This window comes from Callorhinus ursinus, unplaced genomic scaffold (assembly GCF_003265705.2).
Source record: "Callorhinus ursinus isolate GAN/ISIS: 27379988/994484 unplaced genomic scaffold, GSC_fseal_2.0 scaffold2, whole genome shotgun sequence".
Lineage (NCBI taxonomy): Eukaryota > Metazoa > Chordata > Mammalia > Carnivora > Otariidae > Callorhinus > Callorhinus ursinus.
In genome coordinates, this window is record NW_027397064.1 from 42,030,124 (window position 1) to 42,045,692 (window position 15,569).

The window sequence follows — 15,569 nt, forward strand, 5'->3', positions numbered from 1 at the left end:
TGTCGTGGGAAGCTGGGCGCGTAGGTAAGAGGAGAGGAGAAGTGGTACCGGCTTCTGGTAGGTAAGGCCAGGGATGCTGCTAAACAGCTTACAATACACAGGACAGCCCCAGAATAAAGAATTCACTGACCCAAAATATCAATAGTTCAGAGATTGAGAAACCCTGGCCTGGAGATATAAACGGGGCGGGTGTGCGTGTGTATGCGCACGGTACTGGCACACGAACAGAACACATCCATACTTGAACTCTAAGAGCCCTTTGAAACCCACATAAACTGGTGGCCTTACAGATCAGCAGTTCCAGTAAAGAAATTCTACTTTCAAACTAGATGTGAGGCAGGCTCAGAAAGGATTTTTTTATTCTTTGCTCCACCCCAGCTCCTCAAGTAAAATTTCTAAAGGAAGCATTGTGATAAACAATTAGAGGGATTGTTGATTTTATTCTTAGGTTTTAGAGTCGTGGCTGAGCCTTAGCCGGCGATTCTGACTACTGTATGGGTCATCTCTATGCGGTCCTTCCTTCTGTCATGAAAGGTTTTAACTGTGTTTTAACGGTGACTGACACATGGGCATTCTTTATGCTATTCCTTTTGGTTAGGTGTCGGTTTTTCCTTCTCGTCGTCCAAGCCCTTGTCCAAGACAGCAGGACATTTTCAGGTAGCGTATTTCCTTTCTCAAAAGTCATTTTGTGGCTAGTAATGAATTGTTTAGTATTCACAAGATTTAGAGGACTTCGGCATAATTTAATTTTCACATACCACCGATCACTTGTGGCAACATAGGGATCTTTTCTGTCTTCAACACCATACTGCACACTACTGTTTCCTCATCTAGGCCCCTGTCTCACTGGCCACAGGTCTGAAGTGACTGTGTTCTTCACCACAATCTTCTTGAGGCAAGTCACCAACCACCCCCTTTGTGAACAGTGAGCACCCATAGTAAACCCACTTGAGGAGGGTTTTGGCTTAACTAAAACTTCCACCAGCATCAGAGGCTTTCAGATACAACTGGTAACTTCTAGAAGTGTCAGTCATGTTGGTAGAGATCTCACAGGAAATTTAACCAAGTAAAGCACCATTTAGCAAAACTACCTACCAACATCCTTCAAACAAACAAACAGGCAAGAGAAACAATAGCAATAACCCATATAATTAATCTGTGCGAAATAACACAATTAACATACTCATAGTAATGATCATAAAGTGCTGGGCTGGATGGGACTCTCAGTACTGCTTAGGGGAGCTGCATCCTATGCTAGTGCCAGCTTCTTGCTTCTTTTTCCTCTCCTCTTTTATTTTGGTGATACAGAAACAAAGGCTCAAGGAGGGGAAGTGACTTGGCCAAACTCATACTGGTTGCTGGGCTAAGTCAGATCTGGAAACACAACACACACCTTCTTCCATATATGTAAAAGGCCGGAAACACAAAAAACTGTGATGTTTATATGCATGTGTTTCCAATTTTTTTCTAGTACTTTCCTTCCCCACTCTTATCTTTTCACCCAAATTTCCCATCTTCTTACACAGACTATTTGGGAAATTAGAAAACATTTTTTTTAAAGATTTTATTTATTTATTTGAGAGAGAGAGAGAATGAGAGATAGAGAGCACTAGAGGGAAGAGGGTCAGGGGGAGAAGCAGACTCCCTGCTGAGCAGGGAGCCCGATGCGGGACTCGATCCCGGGACTCCAGGATCATGACCTGAGCCGAAGGCAGTCGCTTAACCAACTGAGCCACCCAGGCGCCCAGAAAACATATTTTTAACACAAATACGCCTTTTTTAAAAAAGTTGTAAACACCCACAACAGTTTTTATGCTTAGTGACTTGATGGCAACTAGCTGTACTTATAGGTGGATGGGTATCTCCGGATCCATAAATGTCGTTTGTATATTCATATACTTCCACATACCAGATTCCCAACTCTAGTCGTTTTCCCTCGCCCCCCCCGAAAGACAGCATCCCTGATACTTTGGTGGCATAGCCACAGCTATACAGTTCCATCATGGGGGCTTGCATTATATACTTGTTTGCGACGAAAGTAAAAATAAATCTAGATCGTTTTCTTCTGGTGATATTTCCCATCTTTTGATAGGAAAGATGAAAAGAAAAGCAATCAATGCTCTTCTTTGGAAAGGAAGAAGAGTTAGTTCTAAATAAACATAAGCAGCATCTCGGGCTTGACAAACTTTTCTAGAGAATTCCTTTCTCCCCCACTCTGCAAAGAGCCCCTAGCATGGGGCATGGCATGGGTCTGCCAACTAATAGATGTGTCCATGCAAAACTTACTCTGTGCGTTCTCTAGTCACCACCTGAAACGTAACTAAAGCACGCCATCTAATTTATCTTAATGTTCATCCTCATACTTCAGGCAGTATTTCGAGACCTTTTGTAGCTCATAAACGTTATGATTGGCTGTCCAGGGCATTCTGTGACATGTGACTCCCTCAAACCTTGTTACGACCTGGGCACATTACCCATCTAATGTAAAAAAAATAAATAAAAGAAGCATTATTTCTTGTGAGTATACCTGGCAAGTTTTCTATTTAAACTGCATGTAAGCAGAGACAAAACAAAACAAAACAAAAAACCTAGACTCAAATGCAAAGAACAAATTGATGATTGCCAGACGGGAGGTAGGTGGGAGGATGGGCGAAATAGATGAAGGGGATTGACAGTACACTTACCTTGATGAGCACTAAGAAATGTGTAGAATGGTTGAATCGTATCATACATCTGAAACTAATATAACACTGTTAACTATACTTAAATTTAAAAAATTAAAATAAATACATCTCATAGCTAAAAATAAATAAACTGCATATAGGCATACATTGGAGATATTGTGAGTTGGGTTCCAGATCACCTCAATAAAGCAACTATGGCAATAAAGCAAGTAAATTGAATTTTTTGATTTCCCAGTGTATATACAAGTTATATTTACACTATACTGTAGTCTCTTAAGTGTGCAATAGCATTATGTCTTAAAAAACAGCACATATACTTTAATTAAAAAATATTTATTGCGTGGCACCTGGGTGGCTCAGTCAGTTAAGCATCTGACTCTTGATTTTGGCTCAGGTCATGATCTCGGGGACATGGGATCCAGCCCTGCCTAGGCTGTGTGCTCTGCCGGGAGTCTGCTTCTCTCCCTCTCCCTCTGCCCCCCCCCCACCCCCGCTCATGATCACTCTCAAATAAATAAATAAATCTTTAAAAAATACATTTGATTGCTAGAAAATGCTAACCATCCCATCATCTGTGCTTTCAAGGAGTCACAGTCTTTTTTGCTCTTGGAAATTCTTGCCTCGAGGTTGGTGGCTGCTGACTGATCAAGGTGGTGGTTGCTGAAGGTTGGGATAACTGTGGAAATTTCTTAAAATAAGACAACAGTGAAGTCTGATGCATTGATTGACTCTTCTTTTCATGAACAATTTCTCTGTATCCTGTGATGCTGTTTGACAGCATTTTACCCGAGGTAGAACTTTCTTCCAAATTGGAGTTATTCCTCTCAAACCCTACTGCTGCTTTATCAACTAAGTTTATGGAGTATTCTAAATCTTTTGTTGTCATCTCAACAGTCTTGATGGCATCTTCACCAGGAGTAGGTTCATCTCAAGAAACTACTTTCTTTGCTTATCAATAAGAAGCAACTCCTCATCCATTCAAGTTTGATCATGAGATTGCCAGCAATTCAGTCCCATCTTCATGCTCTGCTTCTAATTCTAGTTCTCTTGGTATTTCCACCACATCTGCAGCTACTCCCTCAACTCAAGTCTTGAACCCCTCAAAGTCATCCATGAGGGTTGGAATCAACTTCTTCTAAACTCCTGTTAATATTGATATTTTGACCTCTGCCCATGAATCATGAATTGTGCTTACTGGCATCTAGAATGGTGAACTCTTTCCAGAAAGTTTTCAATTTACTTTGCCCAGATCCATCAGAGGAATCACTATCTATGGTAGCTATAACCTTATGAAATGTATTTCTTAAATAATAAGACTTGAAAGTCAAAATTACTCCTTGATCCATGGGCTGCAGAATGGGTGTTGGTGTTAACAGGCATGAAAACAACATTAATCTCATGGTACATCTCCATGTAAGCTCTTGGGTGAGCAGGTGCATTGTCAATGAGCAGGATTATTTGGAAAGGAATCTTCTTTTCTGAGCTGTGCTTAAAATATTCAGTAGATTATGTCGTAAACAGATGTACCCTCATCCAGGCTCTGTTGTTCCATTTATAGAGCACAGGCAGAGTAGACTTGTCATAATTCTTAAGGGCCCTGGGATTTTCAGAATGGTCAATGAGCACTGGCTTCAACTTCAAGTCACCCAGCTGCATTAGCCCTTAACAAGAGAGTCAGCCTGTCCTTTGTCCTTTGAAGGCAGGCATTGACTTCTCTCTAGCTGTGCAAGTCCTAGATGGCATCTTCCTTCACTGTAAGGCTGTTTCATTTACATATAAAATCTATCGCTTAGTGTAACCACCTTCATCAGTTCTCTTAGCTGGATCTTCTGGAGAACTTGCTGCAGCTTCTACATCAGCACTTGCTCCTTCACCTTGCACTTTTATGTTATGGAGACGGCTTCTTTCCTCCAACCTCAGAAACCAACCTGAGCTCGCTTCAGACTTTTCTTCTGCAGCCTCTTCACCTCTCTCAGCCTTTCTAGAATTGAAGAGAGTGAGGGTCTTGCTCTGGGTTAGACGTTGGCTCAAGGGAATGTTGTGGCTGATCTTCTATCCAGACCACTAAAACTTTCTCCAGATGAGCAGTCAGGCTATTTCACTTTCTTATTCATGTGTTCACAGGAGTAGCACTTTTAATTTCCTTCCAGAACTTTTCCTTTACATTCACAACTTGGTGAACTGGCACAAGAGGCCTCGCTTTCAGCCTATCTCAGCTTTTGGCATGACTTCATCATTAAGATAAATCATTTCTAGCTTTTGATTTAAAGTGAGAAATGTGCAACTCTTCCTTTCAATTAAAAACTTAGAAGCCATTATAGGGTTATTGATTGGCCTAATTTCAATATTTGTTGTGCCTCCAGGAGTAGGGAGGCCTGAGGAGAGGGAGAGAGATGGTGGAACAGCTGGTCAGTGGAGCAGTCAGAATACACACAAAATTCGGTAATTAAGTTCACTATTATATGGGCACGGTTGGTGGTGCTCCAAAAGAATTATAATAGTAACATACGATCACTGATCACAGTTCACCATGACATATATTTCTTATATTCATGGAAAAGTTTGAGATATTCCAAGAGTTGCCAAGATGTGACAAGGACACAAAGTGAACAAATGCTTTTGGAAAAATGGTGCCAATAGGTTTGCTCCGTGCAGAGTTGCCACAGACCTTCAATTTGTAAAAAATGCAGTATCTGAGAAACGCAATAAAGTGAAAAACAAGGTATGCCAGTATATGGTATGATACCAATTTTTTTAAAAATTGTGTGTGTGCACACATATAGGAAAAAAATCTATATAGGTATTTACCAAGGTGTTAACAATGATTTTCTTTCAGTGGTAAGACTTTCCTTTATACTTATCTGTATATTTTACAAAGCTTATTGAATTCCTTAATATTTAGAAAAGTATTCACTAAAAACAAAATATTTATGTAAAGCCTTTTCAAATGACACTCCTGTCTCTGATTCACTGGATTTGTAGCTAGGCCTATTCATTTAATAAAAATTTACTGGATACCTACAATGTGCAAGGACCTATACTAATAGGGGCGCCTGGGTGGCACAGTTGTTAAGCGTCTGCCTTCGACTCAGGTCATGATCCCAGGGTCCTGGGATCGAACCCCGCATCAGGCTCCCTGCTCAGCGGGAAGCCTGCTTCTCCCTCCCACTCCCGCTGCTTGTGATCCCTCTCTGGCTGTGTCTCTCTCTGTCAAATAAATAAATAAAATCTTAAAAAAAAAAAAAAAGACCATACTAATAGCTGCTAGAGAAATAGTTTTACTATTTTACAGAGATCAAACCTGTCAGCTAATAGATATTCACAGACTGCCTGCTATGTGTTCATAGCCACCTGCTAGGAGTTCTGGATACAGTGGTGAACAGTGTCCCATCCCCAGGAGCTTATATACTATAAACATGTAAATAAATAATTAATAGCGGTTATGATGCATGTTATGAAGATGTTTTTGGTCAATGGCACACTCCACTGGGAGTGGAGGGCTTCAGCTGGAATGCTCATGGAGGACCTCACTAAAGCGGTCACATTTGGGTTGAAGCCTGAATATTAGAAGGAGACAACTTTGTGAAGATGCGGCTTCAAGCAGAAGGAACAGCAAGAAGGGAGGAACCAAGATGAGAACAAGTTTAGAATATTCAAGGAACAACAACAACAAGACAGTGGCAGAGTACAGAGAAGGAAAAGAAGTGAGCAGAGGCCAGGAGGGCAGTCTTCCAGCCCACGGTACTGAGTTTAGATTTGATTCTCATTGCAAGGAGAGGTTTTTGGTGAGTTCTAAGTAAAGAAGTGATATTGTCTAGTTGACATCTGATAGAGGTTCTGCTGATTTGTGTTAACAGTGCATTTGCAGGAGGCAAGGGGAGAGACGGAGGCCAGTCAGGGTGCTTGCTGTTGAGGATGCGGCTAGAAGCTGCTGCATAGGGCTGGTAGTGGGGGAGAGGTACTGAAAGCTTCAAAACGGAAAAATACTTCCTGATGGGGGACCAAAAAAAGGGAGAGGGAGAGTTTCTGCTCTTCTATTACACAGCTACTCATCTCTTTTCACTTTTGTCTTATGGAGTGTGCCTGAGATTGCTATCTCTCAGTATCCTTTCTCTGCTGTTTTTGTACTAGAACTCCTTGAGTTCTAGCTAGACACATGGCCATTAGGTTATCAACCACATTTCTCAGGTTCCCTTGCTACTAGGAATGGCCTTGTGACCAAATTCAGGCCATGGGGAAATGAACTAATGTATGCACTGTCTAGATGATGTCCTTGAGGACACAGCCACCTGGTAAGACTTTTTCTACACTCCCCTCCAGGGCATGGTAGAGCAACAAGATGGAGAGACAGACTTCCCTGAATGACCTCATGGGACAGCCCTCTGGCTGGCCTCACTGTTCCCCTTTAGTCTATAGCACGAGAAAAAGAAACTTTCTTTTTAGAACTATGCTGTATTTAGTCTTTTGGTTAGAGCTGCTTTTTCCATACCCTAGATAATATGAGGAGCTTTGGAAAAGCCAAAAAGAAACACTGACAGCAGAGAAACTAGGGCATAGAGTCTTTGGGGTTGATCGGGGATTTTAAAAAAGATAAGCTAGGGGTGCCTGGGTGGCTCAGTTGGTTAAGCGACTGCCTTTGGCTCAGGTCATGATCCTGGAGTCCCGGGATCGAGTCCCACATCGGGCTCCCTGCTTGGCAGGGAGTCTGCTTCTCCCTCTGACCCTCTTCCCTCTCGTGCTCTCTATCTCTCATTCTCTCTCTCTCTCTCAAATAAATAAATAAAATAAAAAATCTTTTTAAAAAAAAAGATAAGCTAGTGTCTTCTCCTCAGTGCCCTCCTGTCTGATATAGGAAGAAAGCATAGCCAACGGAAAGAAAAATTATTTTGATACTGTAAATCTACTCCAAATCCCTAGGGCCATACCTGACCCTTGGGAGAGTTCTGGCCTCCAGCTAAGATTCAGGGTAAGAGATGAAGGAACATTCCAGGGGCTCCTGGGTGGCTCAGTTGGTTAAGCGACTGCCTTCAGCTCAGGCCATGATCCCAGGGTCCTGGGATCGAGCCCCTTGTCCCAACTCTCTGCTCAGCGGGAAGCCTGCTTCTCCCTCTGCCTCTGCCCCTCCTCCAGTTTGTACTCTCTCTCACTCACTCTCTGTCTCTTAAAAAAAACGGAACATTCCAATCAGGAACTCTGGATAACATTAAGTTTGTAATATGCTGATGAAAAAGAAGCCAAAAGGTAACCTAGACTTGTTTTCTTTACCTGTTATTTTAAAGCAACTTTCATTTTGATGTAAATTAATCATTAATTACTCTTAATGAAGAAGTATGTATATACTCCACATATATAGAAAATATACCAAACTCTCAGCTAACTGAGCACATGTATACCTGAGGCCTCGTATGTGTACTGGGTGGCTACAGTCGGCTCTTCTCATCTGCTTGCAGTGTACCTGAATTCGGGACCCTCACTAATTAAAAAAAAAAAAGCCCTTCTTAAGGGTATGAAGGGTAACACATACACAAAACAAAATGAATTAAGTAATACAAAATATTACAGTAGGCCAGAAAATAGTCTCCAATATAGGGGAAACATGACCTCCCTTACAGGGTTTTTTTGAGGATTATAAAAAAGAATTATGTAAAGTAACCCATAAAAAGTGTTGTTGTTTCTCCTCTTCTCATACTCACTCAGTTATTTGGCTTTCAAACCAAAATACTCTGGAATCTGCCACAGGTCCCTGAAAGAATGACCAAGTGATCACCCCCAGTAAACGAGTCATTTGGCTTTTCTACATTGCTTAATACAGGGATAAGGATTGAAAGGTCAGAGGGAAGGGAGACTAACGTGTAGGGAGCACTTACTATGTGAACACTTTAGATTGGTTCTTTCCTTTGATCCTCATAATCCAGTATGGTGACACTGATGAGACAGCAGAAGGCAAGCTGAGGACAAAGGACAAGCTGACGACGAGCAACCCACTCCTGACTCCCAACCCCCCTGGGTGGGATACACGTGACATTCCTCCCGGAAACTCCCAACTTTCTTAATGTTCATGTCTTACTAGAAGGAAAAACAACCTTAGCTTGACAATAGCAAGGCCTCCGGTATCCTGAGAGTCTTCTTTAGCATATGAAAGTTCTTTTGGACACCTCCCTTTTTCCTTACCTCCCCAACTCTCCAGTATATAATCAGCCACCTCACAACCCCAGGGCAGCAGCTCTTTCTGCCCATGGGTCCTGTGCCCAAGCTTAAATCAACCACCTTTTTTGTACCAAAGACATCAGAGGAATTTTTTCTTGGCCGTTGGCTCCGGACCTCACCACTCCCAATAACACTCCAAAAACGACATCAATACCATCATTCCTATTTTAACAATAAAGAAACCAGATTTAACAAGGTTAAATTTCTTACTCCGTCATGTAACTAATAAGAGGTTGTTAAATGGTTGAGCTGAAATTCCATAAAAATTCCAACACTCCCAAACACAGCAGTGGACCTCAAAACCACTTTCCACTCTCAATTTTATTTATTTTTCTAAATTTTTTCTTTTAAAGATTTATTTATTTGGCAGAGAGAGAGTGAGAGAGGGAACACAAGCAGGGGGAGTGGGAGAGGGAGAAGCAGGCTCCCCGCTGAGCAGGGAGCCCGATGCGGGGCTCGATCCTAGGACCCTGGGATCATGACCTGAGCCGAAGGCAGACGCATAATGACTGAGCCACCCAGGCGCCCCTCAATTTTCTTTTTTAACCTCAGGTAGGATTAATCATTTCCTCCTCTGTATTCCCATTTAAAATCTTGTATACACATTCACACGTAGAGTAACTATTGGTTTAGAAGCCTTTTCGTGGCGCCTCCACTAGACCGACAGCTTTCCGTGGGCAAACATTTTAGCCTCTGTGTGATGGGGTTTTGGAATTTAGGTGAGAGGTTCGGTGGGGTGAGGTCCGGAGCCAACGACCAATTCTTGAGACGACTTTGGTGCAAAATGGTGGCTTTATTAAAGCACAGGGAGAGGACCTGTGGGCAGAAAGAGCCGCGGCACCAGGGGTCTTGAAGAGCGGTGATTATATACTCAACTCGGGAGTTGGGGGAAGTAAGGAAAAGGGAGGTTTCAAAAGGATTTTCATATGTTAAAGAGGACTCTCAGGATACTGCTAAAGAGGAACAACAAGATAATGCTAAAGAGGACCTACAAGATATCGGAGGCCTCGTGGTTGTCAAGTTAAGGTTGTTTTCCCCTCTAGCAAGGTATTAATATTAAGATAGTTGGGAGACTCCTGGAAGAATGTCACACTTGTCCCACCCAGGAGTGGGGGGTGGGGGAGGTTGCAGGGTGTCGGCTTATGCTTTGTCTTCAGCTAAACTTCTGCTCCCTCAACATGTGTATTCTTTTTTTTTTTTTAAGATTTTATTTATTTATTTGACAGAGAGATAGCAAGAGAGGGAACACAAGCAAGGGGAGTCGGAGAGGGAGAAGCAGGCTTCCCGCCGAGCAAGGAGCCCGATGCGGGGCCCGATCCCAGGATCCTGGGATCATGATCTGAGCCGAAGGCAGATGCTTAACGACTGAACCACCCAGGCTTCCCTCATCATGTGTATTCTTAGTGTCTAGCACAACACCTGCAGATAGTAGGCACTCAATAAATGTTTATTGAATCATGCACAAATTCCCTAACTGCAGTCATGTACAATAGTCCAGTTGCCCATGAGCATTTCCAGGGTTATCTTTGCACATCTTCAGTCTCCAGACCCCTCAGCTTCATGAAGTTTCTGCAAACAACCATCACACATCTGAAAACGTGAAGCACTATGTGTGGAAACTGTCACACACTAACATAAAGACCTTTTGAGGTTGTGCTTTATGGTAATTGCAGAAACCTTTCTTAGTAAATGAGAAAACAGCTCTTTCCCTTTTCCTGGGGTTGAGTGCATTAAAGTGTTCTGAAGGGGAACACGCGCCCGTGCACGTACACTCACACAGGCGCACAGCGGAGCCCTGAACCACAGTCTCACTGCGTGGAGCCTGCATCACAATAGTAAACCGAAGAGGAGCTTTCACAACATATTCTTTAAACATATTCATGGCTATCAACACCGACATTAACGATTCAATTAGGCCACCCTGACTTGAGCTGCATACAATCTTTACTGTAATTAGATTCTTTGTTGTACACATTGTGTCACCACTGAGGAAAGGTCATTAAGACGCACACTCTCATACAGATAATCACACTCTGGACTCTATTAAGTGTGATGGCAACTGGCAAAGAAAATACACAGTTTCTTCCCCTGCATGGTAATATAAAGGAAACACATAGTCCTCGAATCCTACTCATTTTCATTTTTTTTTTTTTTGTCAAAATGTTCTTAGCATAATCTTGCTGAGTCCGTAAGAGCAGGTAACAGAGTTAACACTATCAGTTTGACAATGCTAGGCAGAAAGGTAAAAAAGCAAGCATTAGTTCCTTAGAGCTCTATGCTGTGAGTGTTATTTCACAATCCAGACTGCTGTTCAGTGTAGGGATAGAGTTAAGAACTAGGCAGAGTCTGGTACTGTACCCTACTTGCAAGCTAACAAGTTTGCCTGCTATAATTTCATTTATTCTAGTAGAAGAAATAAGAAAATAAGAAATCGGAGACAAAAGATAGTTTATTATTTACAGCAATAGTAGGTGAACCAACCAGGCTGGCCTGGGGTTGCCATTAGGAGAAAAGTAAAAGTATCTTAACTGGGAATGGCCAGAATGGAGTCCTAAATTTTCTAATTGGGATATATAACTTTCAACCCCTTGCATCCTAATCATTACCCAGGCAGCAGCTGAGAGAAAATGATCTCCTTCCGGGGAGAGTTGTGTTCAGTGATCAAACTGTCATCCTAATGTGTGGGGACCAGGAAGAGATGAAGGAGGTTGAGTGGGAGGCATCATTGAGCCATTCCAATGCTCAACAATGGCAGATGCAGGATGGCAGGGAGCATGAAAGGTCCATCAAATGCCTTGACTATCAGCTCACTGTTGACTGGCTTGTGATAAAAGGCACACCACAGTCAGACTGCAGATGGTGCAGATAGCCAAAAATTTGACATAGATTGGTTTCAAGGGTCATAGCAGTGTGGCCAGAATTGGCTGACCAGACTAGAACAGAAACACCATCGCCTGCAAAAGTATCCATAGAAGCAGGGTCCTGTGGGTGGGTCTGAGAGGGAATGAAAGGTCACATGTAGTCAGTCTGCCAGGAGTGGGTAGGGTTGATGCCCAGGTGATGTGTCCTCCCTCATTACAAGACAAATGAGTCAACTTTTGGCAGGAGTTCCAAGTCTGGCAGGCAGCTGTAGCCTCTGCATCAGAAACATAGAGGCCTTTAATTTCTGCCCGCTCTGTGAAGGTAGATGTGTTTCCATGTCTAGTGTGGTGATGGATCCAGGCAGGGATGGTAGAAATCTGGGCAGTACAGGCTTAGCAACTTGAATCCAGTCAATCTTAGCAGAGAACAGACTCTTGGCCTGGGCTTAATCCAGACAGTTCTATTAGCAGCCACAGTTTATTCCCACAGTTTGCAGGCCCGAAAAGGGGTGTCTTTAATCTGCCAGTCTTTAGTTTCTAACTGGCAGATCAAATGGCTAAACCATTGACAATGGCCCAAGAACCAGTAAAAAATAAAACAGAGTTCTTCAAGGATAGTATTGTCCAGAGCTATAAGAACAGCCTTGAGTTTAGGCCAATGTGTAGAGCAACTTCATATATTTTGCGTCTGCCTCATTGGCACTAAAATTGAACAAGCAGGGCAGTCCTGTGAACAACACCAGGTTACACCTAATCATCAGTCACAGAGACTTGTAACTCAGAGGGGTCATTAGAGTTATGGGTTCTCAAGTGAGAGGATGTGTTACAGCTTTCCAGACAGCTTCCAATGCAGCCTGTTCATTGGGCACCCCCCACAAAGGATGTTGATTTGCAAGTTGGCCCATATGAAGAACCAAATAGATTCCCCGAATGAGGCACACACTGTTTCCAATTACTCAAAGTCTCCAATATGAGTGTCCTTCTGGTGGTAGGTCATCAAAGAGATGGCAGTTTTTCCTTGACTGACAGAAAAATTGAGTGTTGTGAATCCACCCACAGAGTTTCAAGAAACTTCTTGGTCAACGGGCCCCTGAATTTTGTCAGGGTTTACCAGTCACCTCTGATAATAGAGGTATGATAATACTGGAGTCCCAGTGGTTGAACTGAGCCGTCTGACTTGCCACTTGACAGGACATTACATAATGAACGCTTTGGACATTAGAGAGTGGAGGTGCTCACTAAATACTGACGCACACATACCAGCAACTGAATTCAATTGTTGCCCGCATTACACCAGCTGTGCCAGACTTTGTAACTGCAGCTGATCCATGTTGCAGACTGATGGTGCATCTTACCCCTGGCACTTGAAGATTAGGACCAGTCTCATTCGCATGACAAGGCCTCTGGTATGGTTTTCTTGCTCCTCCAAGGGTACCTAAATTCCCGGGGCAGGCACTGGGCTAGATGAGTAGAGAACTGGCCTAAAGATTTTATTTTTAAAGGAGAGGGTAAATAAACTCATGATCTTCAGTATTTTTTTTTTAGGTTGTATTATCCTTATTGATAGTTCTTGTATTACTTAGGATTTGAATATGTTTTTGGAAAGAAAATAGAGAATGAAATTCGAAAAATGACAGGTACAGGTGGTACATCTGGGCTGATAGAGATAAAATGAAGAGAGACCTCATCAAGCTTGAAAAAATGGATAGAAAAGTATCTGGGAACTCTCTATGTGGGCAACACGCAGACAGGGAGTTTAGGGCAAATTCATCTGAACTGTGATTATAAGATGATCATCTCTGCATTATCCATTTGAGACCCTGGAAATGACATTTGTTATTGACTTGTTCCTCTGGCCTCTGTTTTGTAGCTGCCCCAAAGCCCAGGGGCATGCTACGGACCCTCACTGGCTCTGGAGGGTCCCGAGGAGAAGGCAGAAAGTGCCCGGGCTGCTCCTCAGCCTGAGCCCCATGTGCCAAGAAAGGCAGAAAGAGGGGTCAATAGCTCTGACTTGGGAACCAACGGGAAGACTAAGATATGGCAGGAAGGTAGTACCTTAGAGAATTTGTTACCAAAATCTGTGAAATCTTTAAAGGACAGCTGTGGCGAGGCCCAGGGCTGTTGCACACCATCATACCAGTTAGTTGTATGCTGCAAGGGCACCCAGCCAAGGGCAGGGTGAGGAGGGGGCGGGCAGAGCGGGGGCCACGCTGGCCCTGAAATCCTGCCACGTTCTGCTCAGTGAACCATGAACATGGAACAAGGCCACATCTGCCTGGAAGCCGGAGCACCCATTCCGACATTGAGTGCCAGAGGGGGTGCTTTCTTTCTTATCTGCATAAAGCCCTGTCTGTGCTAGCTTGGGCCCTGGAGTGAGACCATCCTCAAATCCTGGAATGCTAAAACTCAAGGGCACCCATTGAAATTCTATGAAAGTAGTTTAAAGATAAATAAAAGATGGCATTACTTTATACTGTGGGTAGTAAACATATGGAACTCATTATCCTCAAGATGTTGCGAAGTCCACAAATATAAATAGGATAAAGAAAGATTTAGATAAATTCATGCTTGTTAGATTCATATGAGCTGTTAGAGCATTGTTAGAAACACACAGGGAATGTCTCCAAATGCTTTCTGGGAAAATACTGAGATGTCCTAAAATGCCAGTGCCATGAATTGAATAAGCAAATCTCTGATTGTCCGGGTCTCTCGGAAATCAACACTCATAATACCCAAGTTTTCCAAATATCTGAGAGTTAAGCTACCATGTCCTACGTATAGTCTTTATATTAACACATTGTATAAAAATCTCTCTCTATGGTGGTGTGAACTTTACTTAACCTTGTAAATTTGAGTACTTGGAGTTTTCATGATGAACTCACAGTATTGTCCTGGGCTGTAAAAGACGGGTATCTTAGGGGCCAGAGTGTCAAATGAGATGGGTCGGCACTGTTTTACTCTAACCTGGTCCCATGGAGCTATTGAGTATTTGTGCTTACTTTATTTTTTTTTTTTAAGATTTTATTTATTTATTTGAGAGAGTGAGAGCATGAGCAGGGAGCCCGATGCGGGGCTTGATCCCAGGACCCTGAGATCATGACCTGAGCCAAAGGCAGACGCTTAACAGACTGAGCCACCCAGGCGCCCCTCATGCTTACCTGAAATAAAAATTTTGATCTTCTTCCGTGCACTTCAGGCTTTGGTTCTCACTATTGTGAGTGGGCTTCCAGGAAAAGCCTTTTCCTTCCTAATATGCTGCTCTCAACTCTTTGACTTCAGGGGAAAGTGCCCCACTCTCTTCTGTGTCATGTCATGTCAGCTGTGAGACAGACCTGTCCTTATTTCGCTGCTGTCCCCAGAGACCAGGCTATGCCATCGACAAGCTGAACTGGAAGGTTGAGGAGTAACAGAGGAGAAGTACACTATAGTATGGCTGCTAGATTTGGCTGCCAGCTAAGCTTACCCTGAACTCAGGGAGGCTCAGACTCATTCCAAGTTTCTGCCTATTTTTTTTTTTTAAGATTTTTATTTATTTATTTGACAGACAGAGACAGTGAGAGAGGGAACACAAGCAGGGGGAGTGGGAGAGGGAGAAGCAGGCTTCCCACCGAGCAGGGAGCCCCATGCAGGGCTCGATCCCAAGACCCCAGGACCATGACCTGAGCCGAAGGCAGACGCTTAACGACTGAGCCACCCAGGCGACCCAAAATGAGCCTCTGCCTATTTTGTTTCCAACCCTGCCCAGCTCACTCCAACCGCAGAGACAGGCCAGAGGTATCCACAACTCCAAACACAAACCCACAGCCAAGCTCCAGAG

At 43.2% G+C, this 15,569-nt stretch overlaps 1 protein-coding gene and 1 non-coding gene across 2 annotated transcripts in view; both read left to right on the plus strand.

Moving 5' to 3' along the window:
• The window catches only part of NEMP2 (nuclear envelope integral membrane protein 2), a 144,020-nt gene that overhangs the window by 34,233 nt on the left and 94,218 nt on the right, over positions 1-15,569 (plus strand). The window lies entirely within an intron of this gene.
• Positions 2,381-2,484, plus strand: LOC112808077 (small nucleolar RNA U13). The gene has a single exon (XR_003204257.1). It is a non-coding gene; the product is annotated as a small nucleolar RNA U13 (small nucleolar RNA).